The 24,372-nt window shown below is 31.8% G+C and overlaps 1 protein-coding gene across 10 annotated transcripts in view; it reads left to right on the forward strand.

The window, feature by feature from the left end:
• The window catches only part of Dh44-R2 (Diuretic hormone 44 receptor 2), a 166,282-nt gene that overhangs the window by 72,096 nt on the left and 69,814 nt on the right, over positions 1 to 24,372 (forward strand). For 6 of the 10 annotated variants that reach the window (XM_085197033.1, XM_085197032.1, XM_085197037.1 and 3 more), the window contains one exon: positions 20,608 to 20,630. The gene's annotated coding sequence lies outside the window, so the exon portion shown is untranslated. Of the gene's footprint in view, positions 1 to 9,907; positions 10,129 to 20,607; positions 20,631 to 24,372 lie in introns of those variants that run through there. The other 4 variants (XM_085197031.1, XM_085197036.1, XM_085197039.1 and 1 more) reach the window with 3 other exon arrangements.

Here is a 24,372-nt window from a genome sequence, read left to right on the forward strand (position 1 = left end):
TTTTTTATGTAACCTTCCTCCAGTATTATAGACGCTGTTTTAGAATATTAACTTCTCTTCCTGCCGTTTTTACCTATTTTTTTATTTAATTTTACAAAAAATTTAATTCGCAACACATTCCAGAGGTTTATTTAAGTATTTTAATTTTAATTTAGATAAATTATTAAAGTTGCGACTACATTAATAGCAAAAACATTCAAAGAACTACCTCTAAGTTTACCATAATATTTTTTTATCATCCAAATTGAAAGCATTTTTTAAGGTAACATTTAGAAATTGCCTTACGTGATATTACTTAAAAAAATATACACGTTTATTTTCCAATATGTAACGTTTATTTTCCAATATGTACTTTTAAAGCGCAAAACTTCGTAAAAAAAGTCTTATTTACCGTATCAATCCACGAACGACTAGTCCGTAAATAAAATCGGCAATATATTGAATCTTTATAGCGTATTAGGAATCACTGCGTGCCTCAGCAATAAATCTGGGGCTGGACTTCAGCGTTAAAAGACTGGTTCCTCACCTTCCACTCAATTTACGAGAGATTGTGTATTAAATGGTGGAATGGAACTTAACGCCGCGCTTTTCCTTTTTAACAATGCGAGTTAATTGAAATAATCACTAAGTTTGGCGTGCCATTGGAGAGGCCTATGTCCAGCAGTGGACGAGGACAGGCTGATGATGATGATGATGATGATGATGATGCACGAGTATATAGATGAGTAACACTGCCTATTGAAAATAGGTCTTTTCTTCTTATTAATGTTATACATTTATCAAAAAGTATATGGAAATAAGTTTGGGAAATATGTTAGAATATAATCATGAATAATTTTTATAGCATCCGAGAAATTTTATGCTGGGGGCAAAACGAACTAGCGTGTGCCCAGAGGGCTTCTACCTCGTTTCTATTTAATATCGCGATTGCTATTTTGAAAATAACAAGAAGAAACCAATTTACGTTTTATTGAAATTATTAAACCTATTTTTTAGTTTTTTTTTAACTTTTCCTAACATATAAGAGTGGCCAGTCGTGGTGCAGGAACACGCAATGCCTTCAGAAATCGGCGGAAAGTGGGGAGCGGAGTGTCTTAACACTGGAATCCCTCTGCCTACCCTGCTACATGCGGGATACAGCGTGAAATTGATTCATTTATTGATAGTAGTATCTACAGGTTAACATCAAATTTACAAAACATCAATTGATTTAGCATTATTTTGTCAATATTTTTTTATTTTATTACTACAAAAATATTTATATAGATGTGGAATTCATTCATTCACTCGAGTGGCGATCGAACCCAGAACTATCGGGCTTATAGCAAAACACTATTCCACTGTACCACCTATGGCGTCATTTTTACTATTTATTTATTTAAAAAAGATAGAAAAAAAGAAGGCTTTTAAAATAATAATTAAACTAGCGACTCTTGGAAAACCAGAAACGTAATTATTGTGCATTCCCTGTAGGTTCCATGTTGACCTAATCTCTGTTATATCAAATAAGGATGAAATTAAACTCGGATTGGCACTTTCTGTGTCGATGAATTTTGTTTCTAGCTAGAGACACGTGTATATTTGAAGCTTGTTCAAATTTTATTCCTATTTTATTTTTTAGCTTAGCTTATCCCGCTCGTAGCAGGGTAGGGGGAACCTGGGAACCTAATGTTACTCTCTTCACAGTAAGACTGTTGATCACTTGTCGCCGAATTATCATGGTATCGTGTCTTGCGTGGCGGAACACAACGCCGCCCTCAATTACTCATTAATGTCAATAACATGTCAATAAATAATAATAATTGTGAAATACTCTCCACTATTTTTTTCCTATTTTATGTATTACGTTTACATTTAAAAAGGGTTAATTTAATAAATTAATTATAATCTTAGGTTACCAACTCCAACTCCAAAAAATATTTAATAATAATAATAATAACTCTTTATTGTACACCCAGGAAAAGATACAAAAAAAAAATACAATAAAATTATATAAATGTACAAAAGGCGGCCTTATTGCTTAATAGCAATTTCTGCCAGGCAACCTTAAGGCAGAGGAAATAGCAAATTAAGATATGGGTAGGGTGCAAAATATATATATATATATATATAATTAAAGGTATAAAATAAATAAGAATATATTTACCATACATAACACATACAAATCATACATACATACATATAGCCGTATCAATATACATACATATAAATAAATATATATATAACTACTACATACATACATAGATAAAGATAAGAACTAAATGGTAAGAATAAAATGTGTAATGGCAGAAAAAAAAAACAAAAAAAAAAAAAAAGGAAAAGAACCTAAATCTTAAAGTGACATGAAGTGTAACTTTAAACGACGTTTGAAAGTTAGAAATGTTTTGGCATTTCTGACATCTAAAGGAAGGGCGTTCCACAATCTACACGCAGTTACAGTAAATGAACTGCTGTAGAAGGAAGAAGTGTTAGAAGGTATTTTGAGGGTAAGATTACGTCCAGAGCGAAGAGAGCGAGAATGTGTGTCGCCCAAAAACTCAAAACGTTCTTTAAGGTAAGGAGGGGAAATTGGATTGAACAGAATACAGTAAAGAAGATGAAGGATGTGAGTATTCCTGCGAAGGCGAATAGGGAGCCACTTGAGTTTTTTACGGAAATCAGAGATGTGATCAAATTTGCGAAGGCCAAATATGAACCGAATACATAAATTTTGAATACGCTCAAGTTTGTTTAATTGCTCCTCTCTTAAGTCAAGATAGCAAGTGTCAGCATAATCAAGAATCGGTAGAAGGAGAGTATTTGCTAACGAAATCTTAGTTAGTATAGGAAGAAAATTACGCAAACGTCTAAGAGAACCTAAGGATGCAAATATCTTTCTGCTAACCTCACTTACCTGTGAATCCCAAGACATATTATTATCCAGAGTGATACCAAGGTCTTTTACAGTTTTGCTGAATGGTATAATATCATTATTAATAAGTACTGGTGGTACAGTCGATACATCTATTTTTGAAATAAGTTTTGCACTACCAATTAAAATCAGTTGAGTTTTTTTTGAGTTAAGATGCAGACCAAATGACTTACTCCAAGAAGATATACTCTCCAAGCTTTTGTTAATGTCCTTGATTGCAGTAGGTAAGTCAGATATTTTAGCTTGATTGTATATCTGCAAATCGTCTGCATATAAATGGTAGAGAGAAGAAATACAGTACCAGATGTAGTACCAGAAATAGTATTTATAAACATAGAAAATAGCAAAGGAGACAACACGCCACCCTGCGGAACACCAGCAACGACAGGAGACCAATCAGAGTACGAATCTTGTATTCGCAAACGTTGCCGGCGTCCGTACAGGTATTCACGAAGCCAGTTAATTGCATCAGGAGATATGTTAAGTGACTTTAAAGTAGCCAGCATGATATCAAAGTCAACGGAGCCAAAGGCATTGCTGAAGTCCAGCAACGCCAAGACTGTGACTTGTTGCCTTTCCATGCCAGAACGAATGTCATCAGTAATTTTTACTAATGCCGTTGTCGTACTATGACCAGGACGGAAACCGGATTGCAAAGGGTTCATAAGGTTATGTTGGTAAAGGAACTGAGTGAGTTGGGTCTGAATTAAGCGCTCAAGGACTTTGGATAGGAAAGGAAGAATAGAAATAGGACGGTAATCAGAGAAATCAACAGGATTAGGTTTTTTGGGTAAAGGAATTATTTGTGCATCTTTCCATATTGAAGGAAATTGCTTAGATGATATAGAATGATTAAATATATATGTAATCACAGGTAATAAAATATCGAGGATGGGACTGATCATTTTCCGACTAATGCCGTCAGCACCAACAACATCAGATTTAGTGGCTAAAATTGTCTTCTTAACATCACTTTCTGCAAATAAACTAAAGAAAAAACTAGGAACACAAGGAGTGGATAAAGCATTGAGATGGTTAATAGTAGATAATTTTGTTGCGTTATTAATAACACAGGAAGAAGAGAAGTGTCTATTAAGTTCATTTAAATTGATATTATTGGGATTTATAAATTGTTTCGCTTTTCCAACTCCGATAGATTTTAAAAAATTCCAAACTTTATATGAGTCTTTTTCCTCTATTACAGATTTGTGTATATGGCGTCGTTGGTTATCTCTACACATCATATTACAGCGATTGCGAGCTTTGTTGTACTTTGTAATGTTCTTAATAATCTTAATTAATTAAATCTAATGTGAAATGTGTTCTACATTGACGACGTTATTTTAATTTAGTAAGTTACTTTTAAAGAAATTAGTTACAAAATGATATCATTAACCTAGGCGTAAAACTTTTAAACAAAGGCGTACGCTTCAATCTACAGGGAGTTGTAAATTGTGGTAAGTTAGAATTATAAATTATAAAATTAATTATTAATTTTATAACTGAAATGCGAGGCTTGTTGGTTCCCACGCGGAGGAAAAACGAGACAAAATTCGGTAGTAAAGCCGCTAAGCTGAGCTTGAATTTCACAAAAAACTTGAGATCTCCAATTTTTGTAGGGAACCCTCCGTGAGCAAACCCGACTCGAGCTTGACCGGTTTTTTCATTACTTTTCATTAGGTATAACATTTTGCAAAAAACAGACCTTTTTCATGTTTTCTTTAGATATGTTAATCGAATAAATCGAAACTACTGGACTTAGAGCACAGGGAGTTTTCCCAGTTTCCTACGGGAACGGGAAAATGGAATTTTCCATTTGTGTAGTTTTTCTTGTTAGTATATAATTGCTTATTCATATCTATAAATATAATATATGCATGCAATAACAATTAACAAAACAAATACAAATACAATTGAACGACGTCATTAATGAATACATATTGGTCCAATTATCTCATTTTCGTCGACAATGGACGAGTAATGTGCTTATAAACTGTATATACAATTAATTATAAAAATATTATGAAACATTTATATTGTAAATTTAGTATTATTTACTTGATATAAACAATTGATATTTGATTAAACTAGTATGTAATGTTATATACTAGTTAAATCTAACTACTCGCTAAGTTTGAAAAAGCGTGTATCTATGTGAAAAAATAAAAAGCCTAGTGTGTTTCTATGATTTTTTTAGCTTCTCGCTGTATTCCATATATGGCAGGGTAGACAGAGGAAACCTGGGAAGATAATAAGACACTCCGTTCCCAATAAAATACTTCCGTTTACCAGTTTTCGCTGAATTGTCGAGGTATTGCGGAACTCTACGCTGCACTTTGCCTCGTTACTGGAGTTAGGAAATGGAAGTATAAATTATTTAATTTCCTGGACAGGGAATTGAAACCACAATCTATCATGTTTTCAGTTGCGCCTATTTTTAGGCTGTGTAGAAGGTAGAGGGAAAACAAAAGGTAAATAGAGGGCAATCAAAATCTGTGCAGCCTCACGCTAAATACGTTATCTATTGCTAAGATAACCTTGATGAGGTTATAATTTAATTCTTACAAAGAAATCCTATTGATCAGAACTCCCATGGATATTTGATCTCATTTCATCAACTCGAAATTACAAATGAATGAGGGCGTTCAGGTCAACTTCCTCCCCATATTCATTTCCTCTACTCTTTTACGTTTAACGTGAATATATAAAGCGATTTCCTTGTTAAAAGGTCAGATAAAATAGTAGGAATTTAAATATATTTTGTTATAATATAAATACAAAATGATTTTATATATACCTCCAAATCTACTAGTGCCCAGACACTCAGTTTTCCGTTTTCTACCTGAAATTGTGACTAGCGAAGAAATTTATCACCCCCAACACTAATATTTATAAGTTAAAGTCAGTTTATACGTGGATTTTCCTTAATGACAAGTTTTCTCTTGAATTAGTATGAATAGGTCGTCAATTTCACTTCGTTTTAAACGACTCAAATTCCATTTATTCCTTTTCATCCCAATTTAACCCCCTTTAATTTGGGATCCACTTCAAGCACGAAATAAATATTTCATCTAAAGTTTGCAATCAATACTTTAAAACTGGGTACTAGTGACGTAGTTGAGACTTCTCTTAAAATTTGCAAGGAACTGAAGTACTGTTAAGTGAATTGCTTTACTATCTCACTCCTTTCTCTAATTTCCGTTGTCGTCTTAAGAAAGATTGTTTTGAGTGGTAGAACATGTCTGAATGAGTTAAAAAGTAATATTAGATATTTATTTAAATCTAAATCGAAACCACCACCATCACACCATTCAAATACTTTCCAAGTGTTTAAAGCACCCACTCCTATTCACTTTTCAAAAAGTTCCCCTGAAAAATGAAAATTATGAAATAGCTTTTATATAGATTTTTAGGTACTAAAGTATACTAAAAACTTGAAAATCGTAATCGTAATATTTACTTAACTTTGCACGCTTCAGTTTCACGTTCAGTAGCACCTATAGTCACAGACTTCACAAGACATAAAAAAAGTAAAAAGTAATAGCAACAATTATATAAATAATTTTTATTTTACAAAATAATATTCTAACATAAATGCTATGAATGCTATGACATGAACATAAACACACAATCGTCGTACTCTAATTAACTTGAATGAATCATTTTTAGGGTTCCCTACTCCAAAAGGTAAAAACGGAACCCTTATAGGATCAATTCTGAAGGATAGAATTCAAAATGAAGTTATCCTACAGAGAACCAATGCTATGGACATAGCCCAAAGGATTAGCAGGCTGAAGTGGCAATGGGCTGGTTACATTTGTCGCAGAACCGATGACCGTTGGGGTAAGCGCGTTCTAGAGTGGAGACCACGCCTCGGCAAGTGTAATGTAGGACGTCCTCCAGCTAGATGGGGTGACGATATTCGCAAAGTGGCGGGCAGCGGCTGGATGCGAAAAGCTGAAGATTGAGCTCAGTGGCGTGCTATTGGAGAGGCCTATGTCCAGCAGTGGACGAGGACAGGCTGATAATGATGATGATGATAGGATCAATTTGCTAGTCGTTTGTCCGTCTGTTAAGATCACGTGGAGGTATCCAACTAAAATCACCGAGCTAAATGCAAAACTTAAGTTTGTCAATTTTCAATTGGTACGGAACCCTCAGTGGGTAAGTCCGACTCGCACTTAACCGGTTTTATTGATTATACTCAGCATTCAGATAAACATTTTACGTAAAGCCCCTTTGATCATCGCATTAAACAAGCCCGCACGTTTAATACATATAATTCTAAAAGAATTGTAACTGACAGATACTTTTTTAATTTTTTAAATGAAAAGGCAAATGTTATTTTTTCTAATATTTTTTAGGGGCCAGTCGTGGCACAGGGGTGCAAGCGTGTGACTGTAAAAGAGAGGTTGTAGGTTCGATCCCCAGTCGAGGAAATGAAATATTTGATATTTTCATTTGTTCGCTCTGGGGTCGAAGCAAAGTTCACCATGTAGTTTCGCCATTCAACCCTGCCGAATGCAGGGTACAGCGTGGAGGAAATAAAAATATTAAATATTTAATTTTCCAAATAGGAATTGAATACACAACCGTCACGTTTACAGGCGTAACTTAATTTAATTATTAATTTCTTAAATTTCACCAAATTCCATACACTTTTAAAATCGACCTCAAATATTAGGTATAACAAAACGATGTTTGTCCAAATAAAGGTAAAAAATTCCAATAAACTTCAGTTTTTGTACTCTACTAGTAACAACGATTGCTCTACATCAAACAGACAAAAGATCCACCAGGTACAAAGTTCAGCACTATACGTTTTTCACGCTGGCAATCCATCTTTTTCACGTCGGATGTGGGAATACGTCTTCTGAAATTCAACAGATAAATGGTTGAACGATAGAAAACAGACGAAATTGTGGCAAACAAAAAGGAATTATAATTAGTGTATGTTTAATTGTAATTAAATTACGTTTAGTATATGTTTTTTTTATTTATTTTATGCCAAAAATGTTATAATTGTCACATTTTTTTTATAATCTGCTGGCACTTGCTCTTCTTTCTTAGTATATAGAAAAAAAACAAAGACTTTCGTATCGTAGAGGCACGAGCGTATGACTTTAAGCTGCCGTAGGTTCGATTCCTACTTAGAGAAATGAAATATTTAATAGTAATAATATTTATTTTCATTTTCTAGTTCTGGTAACGAGGCAATGTCTTAATGTCTTTATAATTGCCTTTTGCTACTATGTGCAGAATACAGCGTGAATTACTAAAATAACAGAAAGCCTGGCATTGACGACACCGGAGCGAAGAAATTAAAAAATAAAAATAAATAAATATTTCAATTCCTCGAGTGGGGATCGAACACACAACCGTCACGTTACAGTCACCAGTACCAATATATCTATATCTCAGAGAATATAAAATATGAAACATCAAAGACAGCTAAAGTTATTATAAAATCGTCACGTCAAGTTTCCAGTTAACAAGTTTGGGAGCACTTGTATCACGAAGAAGCGATCCAATGGCCAGGGTGATGATAACGGATTTTTTTCTCCAGAAGGGTCTTAAAAAACGCGTCGTCATTAACTTACGGCTGTCCTTGGGGTCGTCGGGCTCGAGTGCTCTTGATCCGGAGAGCTCCTCCATGTCAATAATAAAGTCCTCAAATAATGTAGACGAAGTATCTGTTTGTATCTGACACTTGAAAATGCTGTACTAACTAACCCCAAAAAGTACAATACTGGGAGAAATTACTATTGTAAGATATTTATTTAGCTTTTTGTTTATTTAAAACTAGCGGACCTGGGCGGCTTCGCTCGCTTGTACTATAGGAATATTTATGTAGTTATTTTCATTTTAAATAGTCAATTTTAAAAAAAACATGAAATGCGTGTTCAATTAAATATTTTTAAGAGTGAATTTCAAATTTTATAAAAATCTGTGTCGATTTAAAAAATATCCATACAAACTTTCAACCCCTATTTCATGCCTTTAGGGTTACAATTTTTCAAAATCCCTTCTTAGTCCAGATTACGAAAATAAACATGTGTTCAAATTTCAATAAAAGCGAAATAATAATAAAAGCGTTAACTAATCACAGTGACGAGTTGCTCTTATCACTATTAAGACGAAGTTCATGTATATTTCTTGTTAACGTATTTAATACTAGTATAAATATCTTATATTATTCTTATTTATCTTCAAATATATTCGAAAATGGTTCTGGTGGAAACGTATTGTCCAGATATTCCGTTCTCTATTTTCTATCCAATAATCGAATTGTCCCAAGTGGGGTATCTAACCCACAACCCCCATTTACAGTCAGACACTGTGCCGCTACGTAACGACGGCCTCTATAAAATTATTAAATAAAAAAAAATCGTAAAACGTAAATATTATAACAGTTATTTAAAAAGCACAAGCATTTACGTTGCAAATGGTATAGAAAATGGCTACATCTCATTAATGGTAAATGATCATTGTTTCTGATGTAGAATAGAGCATTGAAAGTATAACATGTAATATATGTATGTATGTGTATGTATGTACGTGTGACTATAAACGCGACAGGTTGTAGGTTCGAGTCCTGCTCGAGGAAATTTTTAATATTTTATTTTTTTTCCCTCTGGCGTCGAGGTAAAAGGCGGGATAGAGTTCCAATTCGGCAGATAAAAAAGTGGGGAGCGGAGTGTCTTAACACTAAGCTCCATCCATTCTGCTCAATGCTGTATAAGTGTGAAGCAGAAAAAAAATATTTGTAAATATAGGTTGTTGCATCAAAGGCTCGAACATCAAAGAAGGGGGGGAAAAAATCTTCATATGGAAACAATTAATTACAATTGCATTACAATTTACCATTCCATTTCCTATACTGTATAGCAATATTTTTCTTATATTTAAGATATAAAAAGATAGTTCATTTAAAAAAAAAGATAAACTTTTCAAAAAACACAACTGAAACTACAGCGAAATGCCAATCTATTCTTCAGTACAAACTCGGCTGCTTTAGCGGACGGACGTATGCACCTCGTGGTTAAGGTTACCGTTTGACGAAAACCTAAAGTTAATAAAATATAGTGAAATAACTAAAACTTTATTACATACACTAAAATGTAAGATTTGTGTGAGAAATGCTTTTTTAAAGTTTCAGTGAAGTTTTTGCATATTTTGGAACTTATTGAAGGAGTGGTGTGTGGAGTAAATGGGATGTAAGTAATCTCATGGGTTATGTTGTTCATATCTACATAATGTGGACCCCTGGCTAGAAGATATATTTTACTTGAAGATATATATATATATATATATATATATATATATATATATATATCTTCAATATATATATATATATATATATCTTCAATACAATTAGAGTATGATTACAGAAGAAAATATATAACAAATTGAGACCGTCATGGCGCTGCGGCACAAGGGTGTGACTGTAACGCGACGGTTGTGGGTTCGATCCCCACTCGAGGAAGTGAAATATTTATTTACGTTTATATTTCCATTTCTTCGCTCTGGTGTCGAGGCAAAGCGCGGCGTTAAGTTCTGCTACTCAACACGCAATGTCTCCAGAAATCGGCAGAAATTGGGGAACGGAGTGTCTTAACACTAGATTCCCTCTGCGTACCCTGCAGTGTGCGGGATATTTTTTTATTTGATTTATTTATATTTTATAAACATTTATAATATATTAATTTTTATATTACTTTGGTAATAAATAACTGTAAATTATTCTTGTTTAAATAGCAACTTTTGAAAAGGAAAAGCATTAATTATAACAATATTGCTGTCGGCTGTAAAGAATTGTTTGTTTAGGTTTATTTACTTTAAATAAAGTTCAAACGTGAACGTGCAAGTTAACTTTTACTGTATGTGTGTTCATGTCGATATATTTTATGTAATTATAACTTTAAATTATATTTGTGCCAAATATTAGTAAAGGTGGTACAGCGTCTGTCTGTGCCTTTGAAGATTGAGAAAACCATTATAAAAATTAAGAAAGAAAGAAAAATAAATTTTGGAAAGAAAAACACAATTAAAAGAAATTCTTTGCGTAATCAAAATCTATGGAATAGTTCCCGTGGTCCTCCAGTTAAGAAATTTAGCACGAAGTGAGAACTTACAATACGAATACAGGAAAGAATTCGAGCAGTGCAATTGTTAGTACATATATAACTTAACTTATCTTAGTTTCACGGTGTATCCCTAGCAGGGTAGAGAGAACGGAGAGCCAAACGCTACGGTCTCTACATACCTCTGCCTCATCCTCTGTCATCAACCTCTTCATATATCATAGATAAAAACAGCACAAAGTTATATTTCATACAAAATATTTACTTTTTTGAATAAAGTCAAGTAAAACCATTATTTTAATCCTTAAATATTTATTTTTATGTATGTGTGTATATTTCATTTATATGTTATTCGATATGTATAGGTCATTTGGTATTTAGTTACGATGTAACGAGCAATTGGTATATTTCAGTACTTGTCGAGTTGTTTACATACTCTCCTCTGGAGTACTAATTAGTTTACTCTGTCATATAAATATATATACTTATATAGAATGACGTATAAATAATAACATATATATAGATTTTTATATGTTACAGGCATTTTCACGCATTTTCCAATAATAAAGGCACGCTCTCAAAAATTAAGCCAACCGTAGAGAACAGAGTGTCTCAACACTAGGATTCCTCTGCCTATCTATGGAGGAAAAAAATGAAGCGGTATTTTCTTTTAATACATGTTGAATGGCAAACTCCAGCTACAATTGACCAGCTAAAGCTTTAACCTGAATTATAATTAGTGGAAAAATGCCCACAGGCTAAATTGTAATACATTACCACGTTTGGTTAGACATATCGATAAAACATATTATTGCTAGTTAATATATTATGCGTATTTTAGTAGCCCGAGTAATGGTACTATAAATATATAAGGTACCATATTTAGTATGGGCAGCACGATGCTTTGTTTTCGTATACAGATTTGCATAAAAATATTAAATATACATGTTTGCCAAATTCAAATTCATATGTGCTTATTCAAACTACGTATAAAAGTAGTTATCAGAATAAAATTGAGGCGCAGTGGCTCAAGCGACTGTTAACGCGACAGTTGTGAGTTCGATTCCTACTCAGATAAATAAATGTATTATTATTTGTTTTTTTTCTTTGCTTTGTTAACAGGGCGAAAGCGCGGATTTGAGGTTCGCCAATTAACACGCAATGCCTCATTAATTATGCATAAAGCAGGATACAGCGTGAAAGTGAAAAAAAAATATTAAAAAATCGTCTCGTGCTTGTATTCAAACCTCAAATATCTAGTGTGAACGCCCCGTTATCCTCATAGATACCAATATTTTGGAACGACACTTCCTAACTTCCTCCCTCTCTTCTCTCTATTGAAAAAATTAAACTAAGCCGTCATTACTGTGGAATTATTTTTTATAGTAAAAGAATTAGACATTCCCTCAACAAAGGAGATATTTCAAAGGTTTTTTTTCAGGTAGAATACGAACCTTTGATGTTTGGAAAGGTGTTACATATTTAACAGCGTGTATATTAGCATATTTTTTGAGTAATAGGTAGGTTGTAATATATGTATTTTATTATATACTTTTTTGCTTAAAATATTTGAAACAATCTGATGAAAAAATATTGTGAAAAAAATATATTTGCTTTTTATTCTGCCTACAATCTATTTGAAAAGGAAAATTTTCATGAGTATAGTTCGAAAATTCTATATTGATTTCTATGCAAAGTTTCATAAAAATTCTCAAAATTTTAAACTGAATGTTGAGTATCCTTTTGTCTGTGTCTTCAATAGAAATAAATTTACTTATTTTGGTACGAATTTGCTCAAATATTCAAATATAATAAAAAGAAGAGAATACAATACCCAATAATGTTTTTTTTTGCTTCACGCTGTGTCCCGCAGTAAAGAAGGCAGAGGCTATTATGAGGACCCTCCGTCCTCCATTTTCCGTCGAATACTGGGGCATTGCGAATCGAATACCAGAGTGAGTGAGAGTGATGAAAACTTTAAGTATTTCATTTCCTCGAGTGAAAATCGAACCTACAGCCTGTCTCACGCTTGCGCCCCTGCGTCACTATTTTAACGAGCATATACAGGGTGGAATTGTCAGCACCACTTAAAATGAAACCACAGTTTTAACTACTCTATAAAAGCCTAATATAATTCGGAAAAATAATTCCCAAAAATAAAAAAGTTATTTTTTCAAACAAAATAAATAATAAAATTATCGTTTTAAAATAAAACGCCATTTGTATAGTATAACATAGACACGCACACACTTACCTGTCAAATCGGAAACGTCGCACACGTATGTGTGCGTCACACGAAATATAGGTATGGATAAAAATCGTGAAATGAAAAAAAATCCTACGTCCAAACTGTTGAGGTACCTTGATTAATTTCTTAGGTGTGGGTTTGAAATATATTACCCTATATGCAGTTTCAATAAAAGAAGCGCTGCCTCTTCCACCTGTATAATCACTAAATCTTTGTTCTTCTGTATAAGGCAAGCTCAAGAAAATCATCCATTTTGTCGTATCTACAGTAGAACATGAGGCCATCCCATTATCTCCCAGGAAGCGGTGGAGAATAAACACTTGATTAGACGACTCTATAAATAACTCCGTAGGTACATGTAATAGTTATAGAAAAGCATGCAGCTTTTTATTTATGAAATGTATGAAAATTATGTATGTATTTTTTTTTATTAAAACTTATTAAAATTATATATTATGAATAATATCTACTTGGGTTCGATTGAAATATTAAATATTTTTATTTTTTCCATCTGGTGTCGAAGTAAAGCACGGCGTTTAGTACCGCTACTCAACTTTGGAATTCGGCGGAACACGGTGAGCGAGTGTCTTAACACTAGGCTCCCTCTGCCTGATTTACTAATTTATTTTATTTATATTGTATTGAATGAATATAATTAATAATAAAAAATATTTTCACTACAGAAAGAAAATTCAATAAATTTAAAATAGTTAGTTTTCTCATTGAATTGAAGACTGAAATATTTATGAAATAGAGTCTAATTGCGGTTAAAATGAAGTCTTGTGCCTCTTCGCCACGAGGGCCTCTCAATAGAATATAATTTTTATATAAAATAAATTGTAAAAGCTTTATAACAATTAAATAGACTTTTCGCAATTGAAAGCAACTTCATAGTGTTCGCAATGGGATTAGCACCATATATAAGTATATAAGTAACTCAGGCCCGTCATAAAGACACCCATTAAATTGGCCATAACATGTTACGGCTTACTGGACATAGATGAAAAAAAAGCAGAAATAGTAACGCTTATTACACTTTTTTCTATAATTAATAATAAATAATGTTATTAAACTAACTATGTATTTTAATATTTTTATTACAAAAATATTTTTATATCCTCTTTATACATTAAAATATTTAAAATAGAAATCGGTCAGTGGCGCAGGGGCATCGTACGGTTGTTAATGTCACAGTGTTCGAATCCCATTTGAGGAAATTAAATATTTATTATAATATTCTCATTTCTTCGCTCTGGTAACGAGGCAAAGCGCGGCTTTGGGTTACGCCACCCAGCACGCAGTGCCTCCGGAATTCGAAAGAAAATGAGGAGCGAATTGTCCTAACACTATAGGCTACCTCTGTCTACCCTGCTACGAAGCTGTAAAAAAACAATACGATTTTTAAGTGAAAGGACAAAATACACGTGTATTTCATATATAATCGTATACAAATGTTAATATAGAGTGTAAAATTGACAAGGACAGTCTGCTCTAGACATGTAAAGCTTGTCGTATCAGTGGCTGTCACTTCAATTAGTCAAATCTGTTATATGTTATATATTTATGTTGTTTACGTTTTGTACTTGTTATAACATGTTAGAGCTGTTATTTTTGGGAATTTGTTAAATATTTACTTTATATTTTTGATTATAAGATTTTATTTTACATAATATAATGATATTTGAAAATTACTTTTTAAAACTTGAACCATAAATCGTCCACAAAATTTTATCTATACAAAAAATTCAAAGGATTGGTACAGACACTGTCAATGTCTCATTTAGCCTAATCAAATTCGGAAATTATGTATTAGTCTAATTCAACTCGGAGGAAATGTATATCAGCATACATTTCCTCCAAATTGAATTTAAAAACAAATGCAGGTTTAAAATTAGCTTAGCTTTTTTAGCATCACGCTGTATCCCGCAGCAGGGTAGGCAGAGGGAACCTAGACTAACCTAACCTTAAATACGAATAATATCATTTCGTTCAGACAGACTAATGTTCTATACGGCTGCCTCTATAGATGTCTACGGAGTACGAGGTCGACGTTTTATCGTTTAGTGAGATTGTCCACTTATAGGTGTCTACTATCGACAATGACCTCACGTTATGTGTTAGCAGAGACAATAAACTTGGCCTTGCATTGTGCTATGTATTACTCGCGTTGTTGTAGTCTTGTGAAGATATTTTAGAGATAAATAAGCAATGGATGTTACATTTCTTTAAAGTTTGGATAAGGGAAATGTATTATATGTATTTTTAATACCAGGACGTAACGCGACGGTTGTGGTTTCGATCTTCACTCGAGGCAATGAATTATGATTTATTAATATTTTCATTTCTTCGCTCTGGTTCTTCTGGCAAAGGCACGGCGTTGAGTTCCGCAACTCAACAAGCAATGCCTTGAATAATTGGGCGGAAAGTGCGGAAGGGAGTGTCTGAACACTAGGTTCGATCTGCCTAGACTACTGTGTGCGGGATACAGTGCGAAGCTGGTTTAATTTTTTTTATTTAATCTTTTATGTAATAATTTATATAGTAGGTATATAATATTAATTTTGTGTAAAGTAATTGTTTATACAAATGATATAATAACCAATGACACAAGTTTATCGCTTCTTGGCCGTAGATAATTATTATATTCCCTCGTTAGTTTACTTTATTTTTGTTATAGATAGTTTATCTTTTAACAAAAGCGCGTAATAATAATTTATATAAAAATTTTAGAAAATAATTACTTACAATTATAGTAGCCTTAAGAAAGATGTTTTTGATTTTACATTAATATTTATATTTTAAATCTCTCTCATAGAGCAAAGGACGACGACAAGTTAAAAAAATAAAAAGTCACTTACATGAAACAATTTTATATAATGTAATTCTTCATAAAATATATCTTTCATAATATTCATTTAAAAAATAAAAAAAAATGTTATTTGTCATTTTATAATAATGTTTCTGTATTCTTTTAATTTTAATTGTATACAAATGGACGACCTTTTGATTTCCATTTTATTAGAAAGCGTTCACCGCCTTGTTTACTAAATAATAATATTTACTCAATTTCAATATCTTCAGTTAGTACTTCTAATAAGATATTATTATGATATCGAAAAGGTCAAAAGTTTATATTTATGATTGTTTATATGGATTATATAGTAGCGAGAAATATACATTATTTAAATTAAAAAATCAAATAAGCAATGCAAATATTTTTTCTATTAACTAGGTAAATTAGGTAAATTAAGATAATTGCAATTTAAATTCCTTCCATCAACACAGAGATGTATTTTAATATTAAGATCATTTATGGGTTAAAATATATAAAGTTTGTTTCAGTAATATAATTTTACTAAGCCTTGTCCACCAGTAAGTTGAACATCAAGCCAAGAGTTACCAGTAAAAACAACAGCTGTATCATCAGCGTACGAAAAAACTATCACGTTTCTAAGTTGTATATTACAGAGCATATTTAGAAGTAAATAAGAAAAAGCGTAGGCCCCAAAACGCAACCTTGAGGAACGCCATATGAAACATCAACATCATCACGACATATTGACTTAGCTTAACTCTTTGTTTCCTGTTTGAAAGATAGTTTTTAACAAAAGCGATAAAATTTTGGCCGAAAATATATCTATTACTTAATAAAATTAGTGAATTTAGAATAGTTAAAAGAAGAGATTCTTATTAAAGTATGAATTATATTTTATTTATTATTTAAATAATTGCCATAAATTTATGTTTATCTTACTAATATTATAAATGTGCAAGTTTGTGAGGATGGTTTCATGCTTTTTCCATTTTCACGAAGATACTACTAGGATAGGTTTTATATGAACTTTTACAATAATATAGCTAATATAGCAACAAATAGCTTAAAGCGAAATTGAAAAAAAATTTTCATTTGGATATATTTATTATTTAATAAGATTTTAACTTTATCCACACGTTTTATAAAATTAAGAATAATACTTCCACACTTTTACACGCCAAGGCCGCTCTCAGTGCCAAGTTTTCTCGAGTTAGGTCAACGGAAAGTGCTCTAACAGCCAGTCTCTCTTGATGATACCAAGTTTTAATATTAAATTATTTTATACTGTTAATGAAAATAGTAAAATATTTTATATGTAGGGATAATAATCCCTAATTTATATGTATAGTTTATTTAATATGTCATTAATAAATATATAAATTACAATATTGCAATATATAAATGACACATATTAAATAAACTATAAATATAAATAATAGTTCAATACATTGTATAAATTTATAATACAATATACAATTAACTACAGTTAAATTAAAAGCTATTAATAAATATCAACTCTTATTAATAAACGTCCAGAGAAAATTGATGAATTCGACAATAAGAACCGACTTTCCGTAATGATATATTAATTTAATTGCATTAAGCGGCTCTTCCATTAATAATATGTAAAGAAAACTTATTTAAATAACTTGCATAAAACATATAATTTTTAAATATATTCTTCGTTCTGGCGTTGGGGATTCGGCGGAAACTGGGAAGCGGAGTGTCTTAACACTAAGTTCCCTCTGCCTATCAGGATCTGTAAGGGATACAGCGTAAAACTACTAAAAAAAAAATAAAAAATAAAAAAAAAATACAGTCGAATTGATAACCTCCTTTTCTTACAGAAGTCGGTTAAAAAAAGTAGAACTACTAGAAACAGAATATTGATATTACGAATACCTAATTCCAATACAATATCTACGGTTAATACAACCAGGTATAAAAAGAAATTTCCAAGGACGTTCCACCATTACACCATAATTGTATTAACTTTTTTTATTACTAAGCAACTGAACATTTACAAGCGTAATTGTTCATATTCTGTCCTAATTTTTTTTATAAAAATTTTCTTTCCATTAAACTCTCATTGTTACAAATTGAGAATTCTTTTTGTAGTTTAAACCAAATAGTTTTATATTAGCTCTAGGCTGTTTATAAATGATTACAGATTGTTTTCAACTTCTTGCTGTATCCCGCACATAGCAGGGTAGGCAGATGGAACCAGGGAACCTTGTATCAGGACACTCCATTCTAATTAAAATACTTACGTTCCCCACTTCCCGACAAATTCCCGAGGCACTGCGTGTTGATTCGTGAAAAGAACCAGAACGAAGAAATGAAAATATAAATGAAAGTATAAATTTAAATAAATATTTAATTCCGTCGGGTAATCGAACCTACAACTAGTCGTGTTTACAGTCACACCGTGTGCCCCTGGGGCACGACTGAGCACATGATGAATTTAAATATAATATCTAATTAATTATGATAATTTAAATATAAAAATAACAAAATAATAAATAATTTTCATTTACTTTAGGTGTTATATTGGCATTTGGAGATCAAGTGATGTGTTATTACTAGACATTCCAACGAATTTCTGGAATAGAGCCAAACAATAATTCTGTCGGTGGTTCCTCAAAATAGACAGATAAACAATTTATTGTTTTATTGTGATCCATCATCAGGGATGTTGATTTTAATAGTTCTAGATCTTCAGTTACTTTACTTTTTATACTTTGGGTGCTGAAATTATGTCTTTTTTCTGCTTCAGCCGTATTACGGACGAAGCTGGATAGGCAGAGGGAACGTAGTGTTAAAACACTCCGATCGCTATATGCCGTCAAAATCTCGATTTATTATACTGTGTTGAGTGGTGTAATTCTGGAGTGGAAATCGAACTCACAACCACCGCGTAGACTAAACACACGTTTGCTCTACGGCACTACGCGGGTTCAACTGAAATTAAGCATTAGACTATTTTTTTAGGATTATTTTTACTTTACTTGATGAACGAATGTTAGTTATTATATGAAATTTACAATCGTTAAAACATATATTGCAGCTGAGTTACTTATATGAAAATATCGAATTGGATATAAAGGGTTGAAAGTATTTAAATAAAGCTTCAAAATACAGTAATAATCACTTCTAAAGTAATTATAAGAATTTCAAATAGCTTTTGTTATTACGTAGTGAAATTTCAACTTTCTAAAATAGAAGTAATAAAAAAAAACAGTATAATCAATAAAAAAAAATCTTGAAAATCATAATAGGACAAATTGAATATACACGATGGTCTTAGGTTCAATCAGAAATTGGGGTATGAGAAACGTGGTAATTTTTGGTCAACACAACTAAACAAATGGCCATTTTTGTTTTAAATAAAAAAAAAAAAAATCTAATTTAAAGCTTATTTGAATGATTATTATTATAAAACTAATTCTCAGTGGACTTGACTATACTGTTTGTGTATTGTAAGTGTTGATTCAGTCGGAGTTTATGACTGTTCCGGGATTAGATTGGTAATAAATATTGACCTGTCTTCTATTTTGCATCGAATATACCTACATTATATGTATATATATATATATATATATATATATATATATGTAAATATATGTATTTTTTATAGTTTTTATATAGTAATTGAATATTGTGGCTATCCTGGCACAGTTACAATAAAAATAAAGAAGAAAACTTCAAAAAGCAATTATTTTTTCATATTTTTACGATTAATCTAATACTAAATGAGTACATATGCCAGCAAATGTAAGTGTCTACCTTTATAAGTCGTACTTCCCGTTGACCTACTATCCTGAAGTCGGTACGGAACCCTCCGTAAGCGAATCTAACTCCCTCTCGGTTTTTATATTTGATTATTTAATTAAAATAAAATAATTTAACTAAAAATTACGAAGGATTCGTTCTTGCTGGTGTCAAAAGCTTTCCCAACGAGTGTCAAACACTACTCTACAATATCCTCTCCACATGCCTCCTTCAATTCATCCACAATTTACATTTTCAAACATGCCCTTAGTACAGTTTTCAGTTTTGCATACGACCTTGGACAGCATCATTGACACTGTTACCGAAGGTCAACTGATTTCTTAGTCTTTCTCTCATGAAAATGAATACTTATATGAGAATTCTCAGCAGAACTGCCTTCCGAACCGGTGGTAGCTTTTTGTTGACATGTACATTCGACGATTCAAAAGTGCTTTTAATAGTTTATTAGAATAAAGGATATTTTGAATTTGAATTGAATAAGTTTCGTGAGTAAAAAATATTATTTGTACACATTAAGGCGTGTGGCCGTTGATGGTTGTCGGTTCGATTACCACTTGGGGAAACGAGTTAATTTCCTGAAAATTGAGCGGAACGTAAGGAAGTGTCTTAACAGCAGGTTTCTAAACTCTCTGCTATCATACTATATGAGAGATCCAGTGTGAAGCTAAAATAGAGAAAATTTAGTAATTTTAATTTGGATTTCTAAGTACAAAAATCTCGATTATTTCTTTTTAACATTTTTTCTTTTCTTTTTCAGATCCCCTCAAGATCACACGAAATGTAAGTAAACAATTTGTTTGTCTGTAAAAAATCATAACAAAGAAGCGTCGTATAAAAATATTATTTCCTAAGAACTTTCCTACTACTCAATTTTATAGGGTCTTGTTATGGCAGTTCCGTTTTACGGTCGCATAAAATCTTCAGCTTTCTGAATCGACAAGTTGATATAGAGGAAAAATGTTTGAAGTATGTATATTACAAATATGTAGGAAGAAATCAATATAGTAAATCGATTTTTATTAGTTTTAGTGAAATATTTTTTCTGTAAAATAGTTGCAGTTAACATATGTAAGCTTTTAATATTGAAAAACAAAATGTTCTAGCTACATCAAAATTATTTAAGCTTTTCAATAAAATAATAAAAAAAAGTGTTATAAAATCTTTTCGAGGTCGTCGAGGTGCAGTGGCAAAACGTGTGGCTTTACACGACAATTGTGGGTTCGATTCCCACTTGAGGAAATAATATATGCTGTACATGAAGCTAAATCGGTAAAACTTTACATTAAGGAACTTCCTGAATGGCCTTCCTGTGCCAGAGTTTCCAGGTCGATACGACATGAATACCTTAAAAAAACACATCTATCTTCACCTCAGAGGCCGGCACGCACCTGTGGCTCCTGAAAAAAAAGTGCTCCTAGTAAACTTTAATAAATACGAATATATTACATAATTTGCTCTTTGAATATTTCCACTAGGACTAATCGAGCGAAAAAAACGTTTACCTTTTTCAATAAACAAGCATTACTAAACAGTATTGAAGCCTATGTACGGTCAAATGAGTACTAACTTGTTACAGGCCACTGGAAGAGACATATATATATATATATACCTTCGTTACATTAATCTCTTGAGTTAATATAACATAAAAAATAAAGACCAGCCAGGACAGCCGTGGTGCAGAGGTGTAAAGCGTTTGACTGTAAAGTGTGAACGCAACAGGTTATGGGTTCGATTTCCACTAGAAGGAAATTAAATATTATGAGTTGCTGGCTCTTCTCGGCAGAACTGCCTTCCGAACCGGTGGTAGCTTTTTGTTTATATGTTCATTCGACTTGATAATTCAAAAGTGCTTGTGTGTAGTCTATTTGAATAAAGAATATTTTGAATTTGAAATTGAATTTGGGGGGAGTGGGAATTGAGAGTATTTACATTAGGCTCCCTCTAACTACCGCACTACATGCGGATTACGGCGTGAAGCTAAAAAAAAATTGTAAAGACCACCTTTAGAGATTTCAAGGACAGCTTCTGAAGAATTCCTAAAATTATTTTACAAGGATTTCGATACGACTTATAAGAAATATTATTAGATACCGTAATTAGAAGCAAATAAGTTGTTAAACTGAACAAATGAGAGGTAACTAGATAAGACATGCTTCTGAATCTCGAATCCGCCTGGAGCGGACCTTTGTTAATTAAATCAGAAACCATCTTTCCTTCAATTACCGCATTTTAATGTATTATATCTTTTGAGTAAATATAAAAATAAAATAAAACAAAAATAAAATAAAATAATAACAAATTTCATAAGTAATGTTTCAATATATGAAAATAGGGATATTTTTTTGATTCCCGCTGTTTCCTGCATATAGCAGGATAGGGCATAGGCAGATGTAACCTAGTGTTCTGACACTCCGTTCCATATAAAACACTTTTCTTGTGTAATTGTGACGACACACATCTAACAGAAAAATACTTAAAAATTAAAGAAAATTTCATATTTCGGGATTTGAACCCCCTTGATTTGAAAACGTAAACCGCTTCTAAGAGGTGTTAGTTCGAGTACACATTTATATACATATTTGAAATTTTCTAATCCAAAATCTAAATATACTCTGTTCTACGTCATACTATGAAGGCTATACCTGTCACTGTATAGTGAAAAAACTCAACCTATAAATAAAGAACTGAAATAAACTGCAAAAAAACCACTCTTAATAGTAAATGTGTTTTTAGCTTTATACTATATATAGATGTAGTATAAGGCTAAAAATGTTTCCATATTTAAAATAAAACTTAAGATTATATAAATAACTAGAAATGCATTTAAGAAAGAAATAATAAAAAAAAATCAGCTTCACGCTGTATCCCGCACACAGTAGGGTAGGTAGAGGGAACCTAGTGTTAAGACACTCCGTTCCCCAGTTTCTGTCGAAGAAAGAAATAAGCTCGTTTAAAGCAATAGCTATATTTTTCTCTTGTTACTTTGCTATTTTCTTGTTTTACTTTGTTTTGTTTTTATCGGTTTAGAATTAATATAAATAGAAAATAATGTATTATTGAATATTTTTTATTAATTGAAAAGACAAATAAGACATAAATATACCTATTAAATTATAGATGGAGGCCTTCGTGGTGTTGTAGGTTCAATTTCTATTCGGAGGAAAGAAATATTTAAATTTTTTATATCATCGCTCTGGTAGCAAAGCAAAGTGTGATATTGGGTTTTTTCAGTCAATACGCACTCAAGAATTCGGCGAAAAGGGGGTAACGGACGCTTCCTTCCACATTAGGATCCCTTAATGTGGAACCAGTTTCCAGGTTCCCTCTGCAGAATCAGCCATTGCGAAATAAAGCGTAAAACTAAAAAATTTAAAGCTTATTCCCTTCTAATGATCGTACAGTCACTTTATTTTCGTACCTCATTTAAATACTTTTTTGAACTCTAAAACATAACATATGACATTAATATAATAAAAGGTAATTGAATTTGTTACACAAACAAAAATTTAAATTTAAAAAAATATGAAATGGTTGACTTTGGTAATTTTTAAATTTTCCATTTTCATTTGCTTAAAATATTTTTTATTTAGGTAATTAACAAAGAATGGTTTAGTACTATTCTTAACGCCATTTGAATAAAATATTTAGGAGATTTCAAAATTTTAAGGCAACACTTGGATCACGATTTGACACAAAAATACAAATTTCATACTTAAAATGTTATTTAAATAAACATATGTGTTCAAAATGTATATGTAATGTCAATGTAAATAGAAAATGTGCTAAAAGAGCACCAATATTTATTAATAGGTTAAACCGACTAAGTTTATTGTTAAATCCTGTCTAGTATAATAATAAAGTATTTAGTACTTATTCACTTATGTTTGGAAATCTGAGGCCTTCACTATCACATGATCAATTTTCAATGTATTTATAATTTGTGGTATTTACTTATTTTCTATGCCAAGCTTTTCTAAATTTGTTGTAAATTTTAGTCATTCGTGACGCAAGGGCACATATGTGTATCTGTAAACGTTTTAAGATGTGAAATGAATGAAAATGGAATCTTATAAATAGGTTCCCAGGTTTCATCTGCGTACCCTGCTATGTGCGGGAAATAGTGCGAAAATCTTATATGAAAATCGTACATAAGACCATATCATGAAAGATATCGTAAAAACAGTGCTAAAACTAAAAATACAATTGTATCTTAAATAACAATAATTTTCCACTCAAAGTAAAAAAAAAAAAGAAAGTCGCTGCAGAAAACTATTTGATTTTCCACTCTCATAAGCAAGTATGTCGTACTTACTATCCGTAGATGCTTTAATAATCCAGCATCAGACTATTGAATTGGAATTTAAAGATTTTTAATGGTAGCCTATAAATTTCTATATTCCGTTCAAAGGAGATGAGAGAAATATGTTCTATGAGAAAATTTCTTATATAAATCATTATACGAAAAGGCAAATAATCTATATCATTATAATAAGGAAAAAATTGTATATTTGAACCGATTTCA

The sequence above is a fragment of the Heliconius melpomene genome, chromosome 14 (assembly GCF_056956725.1).
Source record: "Heliconius melpomene rosina isolate 202511_hmr_F chromosome 14, ASM5695672v1, whole genome shotgun sequence".
NCBI classification, from domain to species: domain Eukaryota; kingdom Metazoa; phylum Arthropoda; class Insecta; order Lepidoptera; family Nymphalidae; genus Heliconius; species Heliconius melpomene.